The sequence below is a fragment of the Triticum aestivum genome, chromosome 4B (assembly GCF_018294505.1).
Source record: "Triticum aestivum cultivar Chinese Spring chromosome 4B, IWGSC CS RefSeq v2.1, whole genome shotgun sequence".
In the NCBI taxonomy this organism is placed as follows: Eukaryota; Viridiplantae; Streptophyta; class Magnoliopsida; order Poales; family Poaceae; genus Triticum; species Triticum aestivum.
In genome coordinates, this window is record NC_057804.1 from 600004425 (window position 1) to 600023141 (window position 18717).

General features: G+C 43.8%; 1 long non-coding RNA gene across 3 annotated transcripts; it reads right to left on the bottom strand.

The window, feature by feature from the left end:
• Positions 1–615: 615 nt before the first annotated feature.
• Positions 616–3979, bottom strand: LOC123093494 (uncharacterized). 3 transcript variants are annotated; one of them, XR_006445369.1, is made up of 5 exons: positions 3703–3979; positions 3480–3589; positions 1600–2949; positions 1085–1291; positions 616–768 (listed from the first exon to the last, which is right to left on the bottom strand). It is a non-coding gene; the product is annotated as an uncharacterized lncRNA (long non-coding RNA). The 3 variants fall into 3 exon arrangements; XR_006445371.1 differs by having other exon boundaries at positions 1085–1317; XR_006445370.1 differs by having other exon boundaries at positions 1085–1391.
• Between the last annotated feature and the right edge of the window lie 14738 nt (positions 3980–18717).

The following is an 18717-nucleotide window of genomic DNA, read 5'->3' on the forward strand; positions in this document are numbered from 1 at the left end:
CACATAACAGGATAATAACCTACTTAAGAAAAGTGCCATGTCATTTTTTTATGGAAGGATGGCTCACATTTGTTCACTTCCCAATAAGCGAAAGTTCCGCATAAAATATAAAGCACATTGATATGTATTTGAAAATATAACTATAACCATGGGGTAAAATAGTATTAGATACTAAAGGACAATGATAACCAAAATAACATGGTAATTTTCTTCAATATAGTATTATTAATGAATGAAAAATAAAGTAGCTAGCAATATGTATATGAACCATGTCAGTATGTCACACGTACAGCCAAACAACTTAACAAACCTGAGCTTCACATCCATGTTTTTGTCTTGACTAACACATGGTTTATTGATACATAATCAATCTATGTTTTCCAAGTGGAACCGAAGAAATATGGGAGGCGTTTGGTTCCACGTTTGTATCGTTTTTGATTTTTAGTGTCGGGAAGCTTTGCCTCTGATATTTCCTCCTGGGTCCTAAATATGCGTTTTGTTTGGCTTGGCCGCGAGTGAATGCGTAGTGGAGAGGATCCTGTATCCAGCCGTGATCGGACTTTTTCACGGAAGCGAAGTGAAGCGCTTTATCCGATAGCACCGTAACACAAATCAGAAGGGCTGAACCAAACGACTTCTACTGTCTTCTGAAAGTGCTGTAATCAGAAGCGAGACTTTTCCACCCAAGCAAATGCGTCGATAGTACACAACATACGATACAATCAGTTTGCAATTGATTATCCGATTCGTCCTCATGCATACCCAAACCTACACAGGAAAATCAGGGCAACATACATCAGTTTTCTTTCAGAAAATGGAAAGGCCTAATTACTAAATATATGCAAGAAAATACCATATCAAATGTTTTTTCTACCCTACTCATATCAGGTATATTCGGTAATGTACATTAAAACTTGATCATATCGCAATGTTTCATGGGCACTGTGACTACTGAGACTATTCTGTCCAAAATCAACACTTGGTCACCATTAACTTCTAGTATTTCAACCTTATTAAATCAAAGTAACACATGAGGCGCTATACACAATACTTCTAGATCTGAGAGGAGTAGGTAAGTGATTACCTTATCTGATGTCGGAGGGACTCGTATCAGATCCTAGAAGAGGACTCCACAAAAGTTGATGCTGACGGCTCCATGAAATTGGCGTCCGCTGCTGCATAAGTTCTTAACATGCACACCATGGAGAGACGATGGAGAGGAAGAGACGGCTGGTCAACCTTCCACATTCCTAATAGCAATCGGAGGGGCTTGCCTTCATCATGGTTAGATCTGACGATAAAAATATTGAACCCAACCTGTGCCCTCTTAGAATTGACGTGAGAGGCACGAAACATATATATAACATTGTGATTTTGATTTTAAAAAAAACCTGCTCATAAGAAATGGTTCATTTAGGAATTTATTGAATAAAAAATTACAACTAAACAACAAAGGACTCAAAGGCGAAGTAGCTAATTCAACTCTTACAATTGACTTGACCCATTCCAAATGCATTGGAATTGAATATTATGATAAAAATGTGTTCTAAATAAAACTGCATCTGAATCTCAAAAACGTAGTATGAGCATAAAACATACCTCGATAGTTCTTTTTTCGTGCTCTGTCACATGACCTCGAAGTATTTAATAGCGCCATCCAATGTAGCATTATACTGTGCACTGTGCAGAACATTGAACTGAAATGTGAAAAGTAAAGGAATGCTCAATGATGCCACTGTACATAGCAGATATTATGAAATAATAATGAAAATGGACATATTTATCAAGAAGCAAAAGAACGTCATGCAATAAGTAAGAATATAGAGTACATGGATTCGGGGGATTAGTTCATATGCTAGTTTAATAAAGTAGATACATATAATCATTTATGAGCACTTGTCCTTGCTTTAAATGTGAAATACTGAGACATCATCTTTTGACTGTTGCGGCAGGCCTGCTTCATATAAACCCATCTCTTCTTTATCTTCTTACTTTAAGAAAATACCATTAATAAGATGAAAGTGATAAGTCTGTCTATGTCTCCGGAGTGGCAAATTTTCCAACGAAGACATAACGCTGTGTTTTTGTTACCTAAACCATATTGCATATATTTTCTGATACTATCATAAGAATTATAAGCCATAGTGTCAATGTGTTTTCTTCTTCTTCTAAACCAAATTGCATCCTCTGCCCTGTGTGCAGCTTACAGATAAAAGCAGGTATAATTATTTTATCTAAAAATAATGCTGCTAAAAACACATCTCTGGTAAATGCTCCCTCCCTCTACTCCACCCTGAAGTATGGATGTTGATGGATACAGAGTTGCACACCTCTGCATATAAACTTTAGCATCTCATTTGCAACATAAATTTATCCCCTTTGCTAGACCTGGCTACAGTGACAGCATGGAAAGGGTAGGATTCTCTATAGGAGGATGTAATCTCAGACTGAAATCATCTAGCTCCTCATGAAAAAGATGACGGACGCGTCACAATAGCGACCCGAGGAGCAAAAGAAGGAGACATAGGCGGCAAGGAGAAGAGGAGGATGCAGGGGAGACTCTTGCCGAGGGTTTGGACTGAAGGCGGCAGGAGATATTCTTGGGTTAGGACTCTATAGACGCTAGAGACGTGGAGCTAATAAGAAAGATAAATAAGGTTAAGGTGGAGATCGATGGCCGGTCAGATTAGTAACGCACAACAAATAATCAGTAAGTTTAAGGTTTAGATCTGAACCGTAACATTGCTTAGGCTTGACTTTCAGATTTGTAAAAATCAAACACTATGTCATATCAAGCATCTTTGAAGCTGCACTACTGATCACATCCTCAAGTGGTCCTCAAAAATCGTGAGTGGACATCTCCGCTCATAGTCATAGGTGCAGTAGTATTTCTTCAGTGAATTAACATGCTTTTGCCAAAAGATGCTAATCATCCATGTGACCATGCCCCTGCAGCATAAACGGATGAAGCATCAATCAATAATAAGTACTTGGACGGGGAATGAATTACTCCTTCCGGGAATTAGCAGTTTCACACAGACATTTTCTCGGCAAAAAGTTTAAGCTCACATTCTGCATATTAAATTGTAGTACACTGGGCAACAGAAAACAATTCATTGTGTATTATTCATCACCTAAACATTTTTTCAAAGCTAACTGAACCACAAACTATAACAGAATTATATTGTCCTCTTCCAAATTCAATCCAATCGACAACTCTCGACTGTTAGTCCTAATTGAAGCAGCTGGTAACAAACAAACTAAACCATCATGATTCGAAAAAACAGAACTATGTAAATGACCATTGCAAAGCCAAATGATAGTAGTATTGACCTATTTCCTTGGCAAACCCAAGTTCGTGTGTGCGGGAGAGGATATACTGCCCACTAACATGGCAATCTAATGGCACTCCACCAAGCACACCCACGAATCCATTCCACCCAAGTTCCATGAAAGAACTTCTGAGAAGGAAAAATTACCTTGCTGGGTAGCCAACTCAAAACACCCGAATTTGCTAAGAGGAGCGCGATCTTCTCCATGTACTTCTGCGCCACGATGGTCCAATGTGTGAAGGGGCACAACAGGAACACTGCAGGAGAGGAGAGCGCCATGTGTGGCAGTAACTGTGGACATGATGTTCGATGGGGAGAGGAAGAATAGGAGGTGGGCACAGATCGACAAATAGGTGACAGTCCGCCTTACCTGTGTTCCCTCGACCAGCCACATCGCCACCACGCGACCGGAAGCACAGCCGCCACCCAGTATTGGTCAAAGACAGAAGACCAAGGAGAGAGATGGGTCATGATGGCAGTGGGATGCGGCAGAGGGTTGATGCGGCGGGAGCGACGACGGATGGGGCAGGCGGCGACGGCGTTGGCTGTTGAGCAGGGCGGCGGCGCAATCCATGGCGTGATGTGTGGGATGGTTGGGGTCAGGAGGTTAGGGATAAGGATGACGGCTTCTATTTCTACAGCCGTGAAGGACTATGGGCCTTAATTTAGAATTTTTTCTGCCGGAACTAAGCACATAATTAAGCAAAAAATTGTGGGTTAATCTCCACTGTAATAAATTTGGTCCCACTGGATGAACGGTCAGTAAATTCTAATTAATGTGGTAATTCTTAGGGAGTCTTTGTGGGTTAATCTCCACCGTAATAATTCGGTCCCATAGGATGAACGGTAAGTAAATTCTAATTAATGTGGTAATTCTTAGGGAGTCTGTAATTAGTATAGGTATAGATAGATAGATAGATGTGGTAATTCTTAGGGAGTCTTTGTGGGTTAATCTCCACCGTAATAATTTGGTCCCATAGGATGAACGGTCCGTAAATTCTAATTAATGTGGTAATTCTTAGGGAGTCTGTAATTAGTATAGGTATAGATAGATAGATAGATAGATAGATAGATAGATAAATGGGCCGCATGGACACTACATTATTTGTGCACCCAACCCAGCTAATGGACTGTAATTCAAAAAAAAAGATCAAATTGACTGTAAATTCTACCTTGCAAAAAAAAGACTGTAAATTCTGGAAAAAAAACGGGTTGAATACGTGCCACATTTTTGGAGGCTGAAATGTGGGCCAATAGGTCGAAGCCAATGCAAGTCGTTGTCAACTTAGTCAACAAATGATTTTGACATCGTTAGCCATTGGATTTACATCCAACGACCAGCATCCACCTTCAATCTCTTGTCTTCTTCCTCCAGCGCCACCGGGACCACCTCCCGCCTCTGCTGATAGCAGCTCTGCTTAGCACGCTTCACTGTGAAGCGCTACTCCACCATTGGCCAGGCCATCCCTTCACCCCTCCACACCTCATGTTCTTCTCCACCGACTGCTGAACCACACCGCACTAGAACCAGTTAACCCTCGTACACTTCTCCGTCTGCAACTCTACTCCCACGTCTTCCCATCTCCGGCTCGTTGCTGTCCAAGGCCTCGCCGTTGTCCACCACCTTGGATGCGCTCGGTGCAGCGTGGTCAACATGGTCAACGAACGACACCATCGGAAGTAGACTGTGCGTGGAGAGGCTGACAGTTGGGTCCACGTCCGCACACAAGGAAATGCCTCCTTATTACGCGCAAAATAATGATTCCTCCACCTGACATCTGGGACCCACTGGAAGGGCCTCTGTATTTCGCGAAAAAAACGTGCCCCCCGCTGACAGGTCGGACCCACCAGCTATCTTCGCACACAAGGAAGTGCCTCCTTATTATGGACAAAAAAATGAATAGTCCCCTGCTAGTTGGGACCCACCTTAGTGGGAGGCTGACTTGTGGGCCTACTAAGTTGATTGGGACGGAGGGCTTTGTCAACTTAGTCAATATGAACGATTCTAGCTCCAGTGACCGTACGATGTCCATCCAACAGCCGTAGTGCTTTGTTAACCTCTGGTCTTCTTGCTCCAGCCGCCCAAACCAGCGTCGGTCATGTCGCGTGCTCTTGTCTCCCGTGGTTGGTTGTGATGCCGCGGAGGCCTCACCGCCCCCTACTACTCCCACCGCTGGCCATGCCATCCCTTTACTCACCCACACCCCCTGTTATTATGTGGCGACGATAGCCTCACACCGCAGCCGAACCAGTGAACGCTCGTATTCCTCTCTGAATGGGCATTTACTGTCGCGTCTTCCCCGGCTCCATGTCGTCCCCTTCCTAGGCCTCACCGTCGTCCACCGCCGTGGTGCTCTCGGCGCGGCGTGGTCAATGTGGTTAACAACCGACTTCCATTGAAAGAGTACTGTACATGGAGAGGCTGACAACTGGGTCCATGGCGGCTGTAAGGAAGTGCCTCCTTATTACACGCAAAATAATTATTCCTCCACCTGACAGCAGGGACCTACCGGACGGGCCACTGTATTTCACGAAAAAACTTTTTCCCCCTAACTGCTGGGACCCACCAGCTACATCTTTGCACGCAAGGAAGTGCGTCCAGGCAAAAAAATGACTAGGCCCCCTGACTGCTGGGACCCACCATCTACATCTTCGCACGCAAGTAAGTTCCTGATAGTCGCGACCCACCTGGTCGAAGCGTACGTAGCGTTGTCATTCTAGTCGCGAACATGTACGTACATACTGGTCGATGTAGAGGCGTGCATGTGTCGTAGTAGAGGCGCGCACGTAGCATGGACACGTATGTACAGCGGCCGGGGTGCAAGAAAGAAAATACGACCACGTACATACATATGGGCGGGGTCTCAAATGCATACTCGCGCATACGTACGGCCAGGGCTCGTGTACATGGCTGGGTCGGAACAGAGAAACAATGTCGTCATCGTGTTCATGGGGAGCCAACCGGCTAGGTCAGAACGGAATGCGTCGTCTTGTTCAACGGGAGGGCTTGGACGGAACAGCCGATGGAAATGAGGCCTGGCATACCGCAGAACGGAGGAAACGGCCTTGTGTTCGACCGGCCACATTCGAAACGGGATCCTGTTCATCGAGAGGGATCTGGCGTACCGTAAAACTGAGAAAACGGACTTGCGTTGGACCTCCTACGGTCGAAACGGGGTCCTGTTGATCGGGAGGGGTGTGGCGTACCACAAAACGAAGGAAATGGACTTGTGTTGGAGTGCTACGGTCGAAACGGAGGTCCTGTTCATCGGGAGGGGTGTGGCGTACCGCAAAATGGGACTCCACGGGATACTATTCATCTCCACTGTCGACCTCCTCCAGCCTCCACGGGCTATTATTCATCCACCATCGACCTCCTCCAGCCTCCACCTGCGACTGTTCATCCACGGGCTCCTGTTCATCCAGCCTCCACCGCGCGCTACTCCAACGGCTACTGTTCTACCAGCCCTCTCCACGGGCTCCTGTTCAACCACCCCTCCACGGGCTACTGTTCATCCAGCCCTCCACCGTCTACTGTTCATCCAACCCTCCACGGGGTCGTCTTGTTCATCCAGCCCTCCATAGGGTCCTGTTCAGCCAGCCCCAACCGGCTCGATTGATCGGGGTCCTGTTCATCCAGAGGCAACACCACGGGGTCCTATTCATCCACCCCCATCGGGAACTGTTCATCCAAACCCCCCCAGCAACACTCACAGTTCATCCAGAGGTAGCATCGATCGGCTTCAGTTAGCAGTAGTAGCGAAGGAATCGCTCGATCGGGTTCAGTTAACAACCATTGATCGATCGCTCGGGTTCAGTAACGAGTAGCCTGCAGTGCAATCGCTCGGGTTCAGTAGGCGAATGCCTTGCTCGGGTTCAGTTAGAGCCCAACGCCTCGCACCCACGTGCGTGCGTGTACGAGAGAAACACACAAACCTCCATGCATCACTCGGCCCCGACCACCCACCGTAACCGGGAACACCCCGATATTTTCCTCGCCCTCGCTTCTACCACGGTTTTTTCCGTCATGGACGGCCCAAAGAATGTCATGCAACTGCGTCTCTGGCCCGCCCAGGACGAAAATCCCATTTTCTGTCATGATTTCTTGTCATAGAAGTAGGAGCCCACACATCTATGATGATACCGGGTTTTGTCACAATTATTGTCATAGAAGTGTCATAAGTATGATAGGAAAAAATCGTTCGGCCCAAAATGTCACGGATGTGTCATTTTTCTGTAGTGCAAGCTGTGGTCCTATTGAGAAATCTACCATATATAGATCACCTCTTTGATAGCCTTCGAAGACTAGAGATTTGTCAGATTCCATTAGCACAAGACAACGATATTTTCCAAAGATCACAATCATGTTCAGATCACAGAGCATTGACACATACATTAAGTTGTATCCAAGGGATTCAACAAGCATCACTTTATCCATGTGCTGATCCTTTGAGATAGCAACTCTACCAAGATCCGATACCTTTCCTTTAGCAGTGTCAGTCAATGTGATGTGGCTCCTAGTAGATGGACGTAGGGTTGAATCCATAAGAAGAATTCGATCACGAGTAATGTGGTTGGTGCAGCCACTGTCCATGATCCATTCAGTGGCTTTCGGAGTTGTACCCTACAGTGCAGTTAGTGGGATAGGCTTCACCAAGAGTATTGTGAAGCAGAAACATGTAGCGAACAAGCATATTATGAAGGTTTAGATTCTAGTTAGGCATGATAGGATGCTCGTCAAGGAACCCTGGGACAAAATACATGATAAGACCATTTGAGAATTTTATCTTGCGTCCCACAAGATGTTTTAGGTCTCCGGCTTTGTCGTCAGAAGATTTAGCTTTCCGGCTGGAGACCTTTCCCTGCAAGAGAAGTTAATTCTTCTTAACCACCCACATCTTCAAGGGTGGCTTAGAAGCAATGAGTCTAAGTCTAACATCTGAGAAGTTTGGCTTAGGAGCCCTAGCAAATAGCTTCATAGGAGGAGAATAGTACTCATAAGAATATGCAGAAAAGTTCTTAGTTTTGTGAACATAGCGGTTAGAGGAAACACGCTCATATTCATGAGTCTCATAGCGGTTCTCCTGCAAAACATTGGCGTTAGGGTGACCATAAGTGGTCCTTTGTCTGTATGAAGCCTTTGACCCATATGACGCCTATGGTTGGGGGTTTGTCTTCTTCCTAGGTGGTGTCATAATGACATTCACAGGAAGCTTCTCAAGACAGTTTTTGGGCACCCAGATCTTCTTCTGGGGTGACCCGTTCCTGCAGTTAGTACCAATGTACCTGACAAACACTACACCATTCTGATTCTTAAACAATTTATAATTTACATCAAAGGATTCATCAATGACAATTGGGTTAGCACAAGTGAAGCCAGATAAAGTGGATGGGTCAACTGAAGGATCCTTAGCAGCAACCTAGGTGGTTTTGGGGTACTGCTCAGGCGTCCACTATGAACCATCAACGTTCATTTTCCTCTTGAACCCAACACCCTCTTTCCTAGGGTTTCAGTTCAGAATCTATTTCTTGAGGACATCGCACAAGGTTTGATGCCCTTTGAGACTTTTGTACATGCCAGTCTCAAGCAATATCTTCAACCTAGCATTCTCATCAGCAATAGTAGTGGCATCCTCAGTAGAGGGGTTAGTTACCACATGAATAGTTGAAGATATGGCAACATCAGATGCAGTAGAACATTCAGCAACTGAGACAGCATTATCACGCTCAAGACACTTTAAGCATGGTGGAACAAATTCTATCTGAGTAGTACTGATCTGTTGGGCGAGTAGTGAATCATTCTCTTTTTGAAGATCTTCATGAGACACTCTCAATTTCTCAAGATCCTGCTTCCTTTGAAGATAATCGTAGGAAAGCTTCTCATGAGAGGTTGAGAGAGTTTCATGAAGACTTTCAAGATCTTCGTACTTAACACGAAGACTTTTGATGTCTTCGATTAAGGATTGAGTTCAATTCATTTCCGTGTTCAACAGGTCATCACTTTTGTCTAGCAGCTTTTGAACATGTTCCATAGCAGTTTGTTGCTCAGTTGCAATTTTAGCAAGTGTCTTATAGCTAGGTTTGGATTCACATTCAGAGTCATCTTCACTAGAGGTTTGGAAATAGGCATCGCGTGAAGTTACCTTGGCACCACATTCCATGAAGCAATAGGTCGGAGCAGTGTCATCATCATCAGCAGCAGCAGCTTTGGCTTCAACATTGCCAACATTGTCTTCAGTGTTGAAGATTGACTTGGCGACGAACGCTGATGCCAGAGCCAGGCTTGCCACACCAGAATCAGACTCCTCCTAAGACTCCACCTCCTCCACCTCAGAGGTACACTACTCCTCTGAACCCATTTCCTTGCCAATAAATGCACGAGCCTTGCTTGATGAGGTTTTATTGTGAGATGAAGACTTTGACAAAGACTTTTAAGAAGATTTTGAAGATTTCTTCTTCTTCTTGTCATCAGAATCATATTCCTTGCTCTTCTTCTTCTTCTTCTTTGATTCCTTATCGCACTGAGGACACCCAGAGATGTAGTGGCCTGTCTTCTTGCATTTGTGGCAAGTTCTCTTCTTGTAGTCACATGAAGAATCCTCGTCGTTCTTTGAGCTAGATTTTGAAGACTTGCTAAATCAATTTTTCTTGGAGAACTTATGGAACTTCCTCATGAGCATTGCAAGCTCTTTGCCAAGCTTTTCAGGATCACCAGGGCTACAGTCAGATTCTTCTTCAAATGAGGAAACAACTTTAGCTTTTAAAGTACGAGTTTGACCATAGTTGGGTCCATAGATATCACGCTTCTCAGATAGCTGGAACTCATGTGTGTTGAGCCTCTCAAGTATGTCAGACGGATCGAGATCTTTGAAGTCAGGACGTTCTTGAATCATCAGGGCTAAGGTGTCAAATGAGATGTCAAGTGATCTCAGAAGCTTCTTCATGATCTTATGCTTAGTGATCTCAGTGGCACCGAGAGCACGAAGATCATTGGTGATATCTGTTAAGCGATCTAACGTGAGCTGGACATTTTCATTTTCATTTCTCTTGAAGCGGTTGAAGAGATTGCGAAGAACATCGATTCTTGAGTCTCTCTGAGTTGAGACACCTTCATTGACCTTGGACAGCCAGTCCTAGACCAGCTTTGCAGTTTACAGTGCACTCACACGGCCATACTTCCCTTTGGTCAAATGACCACAGATGATGTTCTTGGCGGTTGAGTCCAATTGTGCAAATCTCTTGACGTCAGCAGTGGAGACGCCTTCACCGACTTTGGGAACGCCAGTCTTGATGACATACCAGAGATCAACATCTATGGCTTCAAGATGCATGCGCATCTTGTTCTTCCAGTAGGGATAGTCAGTGCCATCGAAGAGGGGTACACAGTGGAGACCTTGATTATCCCTGCAGTTGACATAGCTAAAACTCTAGGTGGTTGAACCGAATCACACAGAACAAGGGAGTACCTTGCTCTGATACCAATTGAAAGTTCTAGTTATCGACTAGAGGGGGGTGAATAGGATATTTTTATGAAAATCTTCAAAACATGATGGCTTTGAAGACAAACAGGTAAACTGAGCCTATATAGTAAGCAGTGAAATGAAGACTACACTAGGCAAGCATTAGTCAAACATACAATATAGTGAAAGCACAAAGGCTAACTGTAACTAGGTAGACATGATCAGAATGGATGATAGTACGAAGCTAAACAGATATAAGTCTTCACACAACAAAATCAAGTGAATCAGACAGGCAAGCTATGACTTCATGAAGACAAACTGTAAAGTAATGAGAGTAGAGGATAGAACCAGAAGCTTGACGAAGACAAGGATTTGGTAGACCAGTTCCAGTTGCTGTGACAATTGTACGTTTGGTTAGGGAGGCTGAGATTGAACTCAGAATACTGTGTCTTCACATTATTTCCCTTGAGCTAAGGACACCCAGTCCTCGCCCAATCACTCTGGTAAGTCTTCAAGGTAGACTTCCAAACCTTCATAGACTTCATTCACCGGCAATCCACAATGACTCTTGGATGCTCAGAACGCGACGCCTAACCGGCTGGAGGATGCACAAATCCTCAAGTATAACAAGTCTTTAGATCACGTGAACATAAAGACTTCAGTGATGCCTAACACTCTTTGGCTCTGGTGTTTTGGGCTTTGTCCTTGCAAGGATCTCTCTCTCAAATGCTTTGGAAGTGGGTTGCTCTCAAACGACAGAAGCCGTGCACTAACTCTAAGCAGCCACCAATTTATGGTGTAGGGGGTGGGCTATTTATAGCCAGGAGGCAACCCGACCTGACATGTCCGAAATGACCCTGGGCCACTAAGGAACTAACACATGTCCAACGGTCGGATTTCAAATACACGCGGCAGCTTGCCTTGGGCTACAAGCAAAGCTGACTCATCCAGCTCTGGATAAGGTTTGCTCTCATTGTCTTTGCTTGAAGACATAGGATTTGGTTGAGAATCACTTCAGTCACTCTGACTTTGTTCACTTGGACCCCACTTAATAGTACGGTGGTTCCTATGACTCAATAAAGAAGAAAGGAAACTACGAAACAACTATGTCTTCACACTCCATAGTCTTCAAGTGAATATCTTCACGTGTCATAATTGTCGTCGTGAATGTCTTCACGATCCACCATTGTCTTCAATGTCTTCATACATTTTTAGGGGTCATCTCTGGTAGGTAAACCGAATCAATGAGGGACACTACTTGTGTTATCCTGCAATTCTCACAAACACATTCGTCCCTCAACCACGTTTGTCGTCAATACTCCAAAACCAACTAGGGGTGGCACTAGATGCACTGACAAGTCCCACCTTGCTAGCTGAGAGAGGCCAAGACCTGTTTATAAGCCCTTCTGCCCCTTCGATGTTGAGCTCCTCCCTAATGCAGGCTTACGGGCCTAAACACACTCTCTCTGCCTGTGGGCCTACTAGGCCATCTGCGGGCCTGAATCCTGGCCCATGGTAGGGTTTCTAGTAGTATTCAGGCCGTGGTGGCCCAGTAGGTGGCATTTTTCTATTTTTTCTAGTTTTTTTCTAGTTTTTTGTTTTGTTTTTGCTTTATTTATTTTCTTTTGTTTCTACTTATAGTTTTTCAGTGATTCTTTTTGCTTTTACATCACAAAAATTATAAACTTTTTGTTAGTGCCATTAGTTTTCAAATTTGAATAGTTTAAATTTGAATTCTATGAAATTTGTGTGAATCACAAGTTTGTGAATAACTTTACTATAAAAATAGACTTTTGAGTGATTCTATTTCCTGGTATTTAATATTACTGTGTTTGATCATTATATTCAATTTGGTAATTTTTAGGTTATATTAAATGTCTGTTTTAATCAAAAACAAATCTTGTTATTTTAGTTTGCTATTAAAGTTTCTAACAAAAAATTATTTATGAAAATTCTTTTTGATATTAATGTTTTGAACAAAAAATACTTTGATAATTTTAGTGTGTTCAAAATGCACCATTCAAAGCCGCATAATCAATTTTCAACCATTTCTGACTTCTTTCATGCATTTACTGATTTTTGAGATAAATGACCCTGAAATTGAAAAGCACTGCAAATGAACTCTGAAAAGGTTGAAAGTTGGCATGGTATTATCATTTCACCCACATAGCATGTTCTAAAAAGTTGAGAGGGTTACGGCAAAAATTGGATGGACTTCGTGTACAAAATGAACAATCTCTTACGAAGTATCAGGGTTTCGGACGAAAACTCATCAGTTACAAAGGGATTTCATGTTTTTTCAACTTATTTGAACTCCAGACTTTTTGTTTGCTCAAAATGCACCATTCAAAGCCACATCATCAATTTTCAACCCTTTCTGACTTCATTTGCTATGTTTCATACATTTACTGTTTTTTGAGCTAAATGACCCTGAAATTGAAAAGCACTACAAATGAACTCTGAAAAGGTTGAAAGTTTGCATGGTATCATATTTTCACCCACATAGCATGTTCTAAAAAGTTGAGAGGGTTACGGCAAAAACTGGATGCACTTCGTGTACAAAATGGACAATCTCTTTCGAAGTATCAGGGTTTCGGACGAAAACTCATCTGCTACAAAGGGATTTTATTTTTTTGAACTTATTTGAACTCCGGACTTTTTGTGTGTTCAAAATGCACCATTCAAAGCCACATCATCCATTTTCAACCCTTTCTAACTTCATTTGCTATTTTCATGCATTTACTGATTTTTTTGAGCTAAATGACCCTGAAATTGAAAAACACTGCAAATGAACTCTGAAAAGGTTGAAAGTTGGCATGGTATCATAATTTCACCCACATAGCATTTTCTAAAAAGTTGAGAGGGTTACGGCAAAAACTGGATGCACTTCGTGTACAAAACGGACAATCTCTTTCGATGTATCAAGGTTTCGGACGAAAACTAATCTGTTACAAAGGGATTTCATTTTTTGAACTTATTTGAACTCCAGACTTTTGGTATGTTCAAAATGCACCATTCAAAGCCACATCATCAATTTTCAACCCTTTTTTACTTCATTCGCTATTTTTCATGCATTTGCTGATTTTTTTTGAGCTAAATGACCATGTAATTGAAAAGCACTGCAAATGAACTCTGAAAAGGTTGAAAGTTGGCATGGTTTCATCATTTCACCCACATAGTATGTTCCAAAAAGTTTAGAGGGTTACGGCAAAAACTGGATGCACTTCGTGTACAAAACGGAAAATCTCTTTCGAGGTGTCAGGGTTTCAGACGAAAACTCATCTGTTACAAGGATATTTCATTTTTTTCGAACTTATTTGAACTCTAGACTTTTTTGTGTTTAAAATGCACCATTCAAAGCGACATCATCAATTGAAATTGAAAAGTATTTTTCATCTGTTACAAAGGGATTTCATTTCTTGACATGTAACTACAGTGATATTCTAGATCAAAGGCATCATCATAATAGTTCTGGAGAGAAAGTCTTCACTTTTTCTTTGCTTGTGTCCTTTGCTTATTGCGCCGTAACCATGGATAATCTTCATCGTTTAACAGGGTGCTTGGGTTAGCCTTGACTTTGAAGGGAGGAATTTCATGAAACTTTTCATAATCTTCAGACATGTCTGTCTTGCCCTCCACTCCCATGATGTCTCTTTTTCCTGAAAGAACTATGTGGTGCTTTGGCTCATCGTATGATGTATTTGCTTCCTTATCTTTTCTTTTTCTGGGTTTGGTAGACATGTCCTTCACATAGAAAACCTGCGCCACATCATTGGCTAGGATGAATGGTTCGTCTGTGTACCCCAAGATTGTTCAGATCCACTGTTGTCATTTCGTACTATGGGTCTACATGTACACCGCCTCCTGATAGATTGACCCATTTGCACTGAAACAAAGGGACCTTAAAATCATGTCCATAGTCAAGTTCCCATATCTCCACTATGCAACCATAATATGTGTCTATTCCCCTCTTGGTTGCTGCATCAAAGCGGACACCACTGTTTTGGCTGGTGCTCTTTGATCTTGGGAGATCGTGTAAAATGTATTCCCATTTATCTCGTACCCTTTGTAAGTCAATACAGTCGAAGATGGTCCCCTGGCCAACGAGTACAACTCATCATAAACAGCGTTGTCACCCATCAGACGTGCTTGCAACCAACTGCCGGAAGCCCTGATATGTTCACATGTAATCAAGTCGTCACACTGCTCCGGGTGTTTGAAGTGTAGAATATTCTTGTGTTCATTGACATACAGGGTCACCAAGGTAGAATTTTGTAGAACTGCGTAGTGTGCTTGAGACCAAGAATGCCCGTCCCTACATATTATTGAGTCCCCTCCTAGCTTGCCTTTTCCAGTCAGTCTCCCCTCATACCTCGATTGAGGGATACCAATCTTCTTAAGGTTAGGAATGAAGTCAACACAAAACCCAATGACCTCCTTTGTTTTATGGCCCATGGAGATGCTTCCTTCTGGCCTAGCACAATTACGAACATATTTATTTAATACTCCCATAAACCTCTCAAAGGGGAACATATTGTGTAGAAATATAGGGCCCAGAATGGCAATGTCGTCAACTAGATGAACTAGGACGTGCGTCATGATATTGAAGAAGGCTGGTGTGAACACCAGCTCGAAACTGACAAGACATTGTGCCAGATCACTCCTTAACCTTGGTAGGATTTCTGGATCGATCACCTTCTAAGAGATTGCATTGAGGAATGCACATAGCTTCACAATGGCTAATCGAACGTTTTTCGGTAGTAGCCCCCTCAATGCAACTGGAAGCAGTTGCATCATTATCACATGGCAGTCATGAGACTTTAGGTTCTGAAACTTTTTCTCTATCATATTTATTATTCCCTTTATATTCGATGAGAAGCCAGACGGGACCTTCATACTGGGCAAGCGTTCAAAGAAGATTTCCATCTCTTTATTGGTAAGAGCGTAGCTGGCAGGACTTTCATACGGCTTTGGAGGCATGTCGTCTTTTTTTGTGCACACGTTGCTGGTCCTGCCATGCCTCCTGTGTATCTTTTGTCTTCCCATACACGCCCAAGAAGCCTAGCAGGTTCACGCAAAGATTCTTCGTCACGTGCATCACGTCGACTGCATAGAGGACCTCTAGGTCTTTCCAGAAGGGTAGGTCCCAAAAATATAGATTTCTTCTTCCACATGGGTGTGTGTCCCTTAGCGTCATTCGGAACAGATAGTCCGCCGGGACCCTTTCCAAAGATTACTTGTAAATCATTGACCATAGCAAGTATGTGATCACCAGTACGGACGGCGGGCTTCTTCCGGTGATCTGCCTCACCTTTGAAATGCTTGCCTTTCTTTCGACATTGATGGTTGGTCGGAAGAAATCGTGGATGCCCCAGGTACAGCTTCTTCCTACATTTGTCCAAATATATACTTTTGGTGTCATCTAAACAATGCGTGCATGTGTGGTATCCCTTGTTTGTCTGTCCTAAAAGGTTACTAAGAGTAGGCCAATCATTGATGGTTACAAACAGCAACGCATGTAGGTTAAATTCCTATCGGTCTTGCTCATCCCACACACGTACACCTTTTCCATTCCACAGTTGTAAGATTTCTTCAACTAATGGCCTTAGGTACACATCAATGTCGTTTCCGGGTTGATTAGGTCCTTGGATGAGCACTGGCATCATAATGAACTTCCGTTTCATGCACAACTAAGGAGGAAGGTTATATATACATAGAGTCACGGGCCAGGAGCTATGATTGCTGCTCCGCTCCCCAAAAGGATTAATGCCATCCGCACTTAAACCAAACCATACGTTCCTTGGTTCACCTGCAAAGTCCCCCCAATTTATCTCGATTTTTCTCCACTGTGACCCGTCCGCGGGTGCTCTCAACTTCCCGTATTTCTTACGGTCCTCTTTGTGCCATCGCATCCACTTGGCATGCTCTTTGTTTCTGAACAGACGTTTCAACCGTGGTATTATAGGATCATACCACATCACCTTGGCAGGAACCCTCTTCCTAGGGAGCTCACCGTCAACATCACCAGGATCATCTTGTCTGATCTTATACTGCAATGCACTGCATACCGGGCATGCGTTCAAATCCTCGTACGCACCACGGTAGAGGATGCAGTCATTAGGGCATGCATGTATCTTCTGCACCTCCAATCCTAGAGGGCATACAACCTTCTTTGCTTTGTACGTATTGTCGGGCAATTTGTTATCCTTTGGAAGCTTCTTCTTCAATATTTTCAGTAGCTTCTCAAATCTGTTGTCAGATACACCATTGTCTGCCTTCCATTGCAGCAATTCCAGTGTGGTACCGAGCTTTCTGTTGCCTGTGGGGGAACGCAGCAATTTCAAAATATTTCCTACGATCACGCAAGATCTATCTAGGTGATGCATAGCAACAAGAGGGGAGTGTGTTATCTACATACCCTCGTAGACCGAAAGTGGAAGCATTATGATACGCGGTTGATGTAGTCGTACGTCTTCACGATCCGGCCGATCCTAGCACCGAAGGTACGACACCTCCGCGATCTGCACACGTTCAGCTCGGTGATGTCCCACAAACTCTAAATCCAGCTGAGGTCGAGGGAGAGTTTCTTCAGCATGACGGCATGGTGACAGTGATGATGAAGTTACCAGCGCAGGGCTTCGCCTAAGCACTACGACGATGTGACCGAGGTGGAAATCTGTGGAGGGGGGCACCGCACACGGCTAAAAGATCAACTTGATCAACTTGTGTGTCTATGGGCTGCCCCCCTCCCTCCCCCGTATATAAAGGAGTGGAGGAGGGGGCCGGCCGGCCTCAAGGGGTGCGCCCCAGGGGGGGGATCCTACTCCAAGTAGGAGTAGGTTCCCCCTTTCCTAGTACAAGTAGGAGGGGAAGGAAGGAGGGGAAGGAGAGAAGGAAAGGGGGACGCCCCCTAGTCCAATTCGGTTTGGGCTAGGGGGGCGCACGCCCCACCTTGGCCTGCCTCTTCTCTTCTACCACTTGGCCCATGAGGCCCAATAACTCCCCGAGAGGTTCCGGTAAGCCCCCGATACTCCGGGTTTATTTGAAACTTCTCCGATGTCCGAACATAGCCGTCCAATATATCAATCTTTATGTCTCGGCCATTTCGAGACTCCTTGTCATGTCCGTGATCACATCTGGGACTCCAAACAATCTTCGGTACATCATATCACATAAACTCATAATACCAATCGTCATCGAATGTTAAGCGTGCGGACCCTACGGGTTCGAGAACTATGTAGACATGACCGAGACACGTCTCTGGTCAATAACCAATAGTGAAACCTGGATGCTCATATTGGTTCCTACATATTCTACGAAGATCTTTATCGGTCAGACCGCATAACAACATATGTTGTTCCCTTTGTCATCGGTATGTTACTTGCCCGTGATTCGATCGTCGGTATCATCATACCTAGTTCAATCTCGTTACCTGCAAGTCTCTTTACTCATTCTATAATACTTCATCCCAGAACTAACTCATTAGTCACAATGCTTGCAAGGCTTATAGTGATGAGTATTACCGAGAGGGCCCAGAGATACCTCTCCGTAACACGGAGTGACAAATCCTAATCTCGATCTATGCCAACCCAACAAACACCTTCAGAGACACCTGTAGAGCACCTTTATAATCACCCATTTATGTTGTAATGTTTGGTAGCACACAAAGTGTTCCTCCGGTATTCGGAAGTTGCATAATCTCATAGTCTGAGGAACTTGTATAAGTCATGAAGAAAGCAGTAGCAATGAAACTGACATGATCATAATGCTAAGCTAACGGATGGGTCATGTCCATCACATCATTCTCCTAATGATGTAATCCCGTTCATCAAATGACAATACATGTCCATGGTTAGGAAACATAACCATCTTTGATTAACGAGCTAGTCAAGTAGAGGCATACTAGGGACTATATGTTTTGTCTA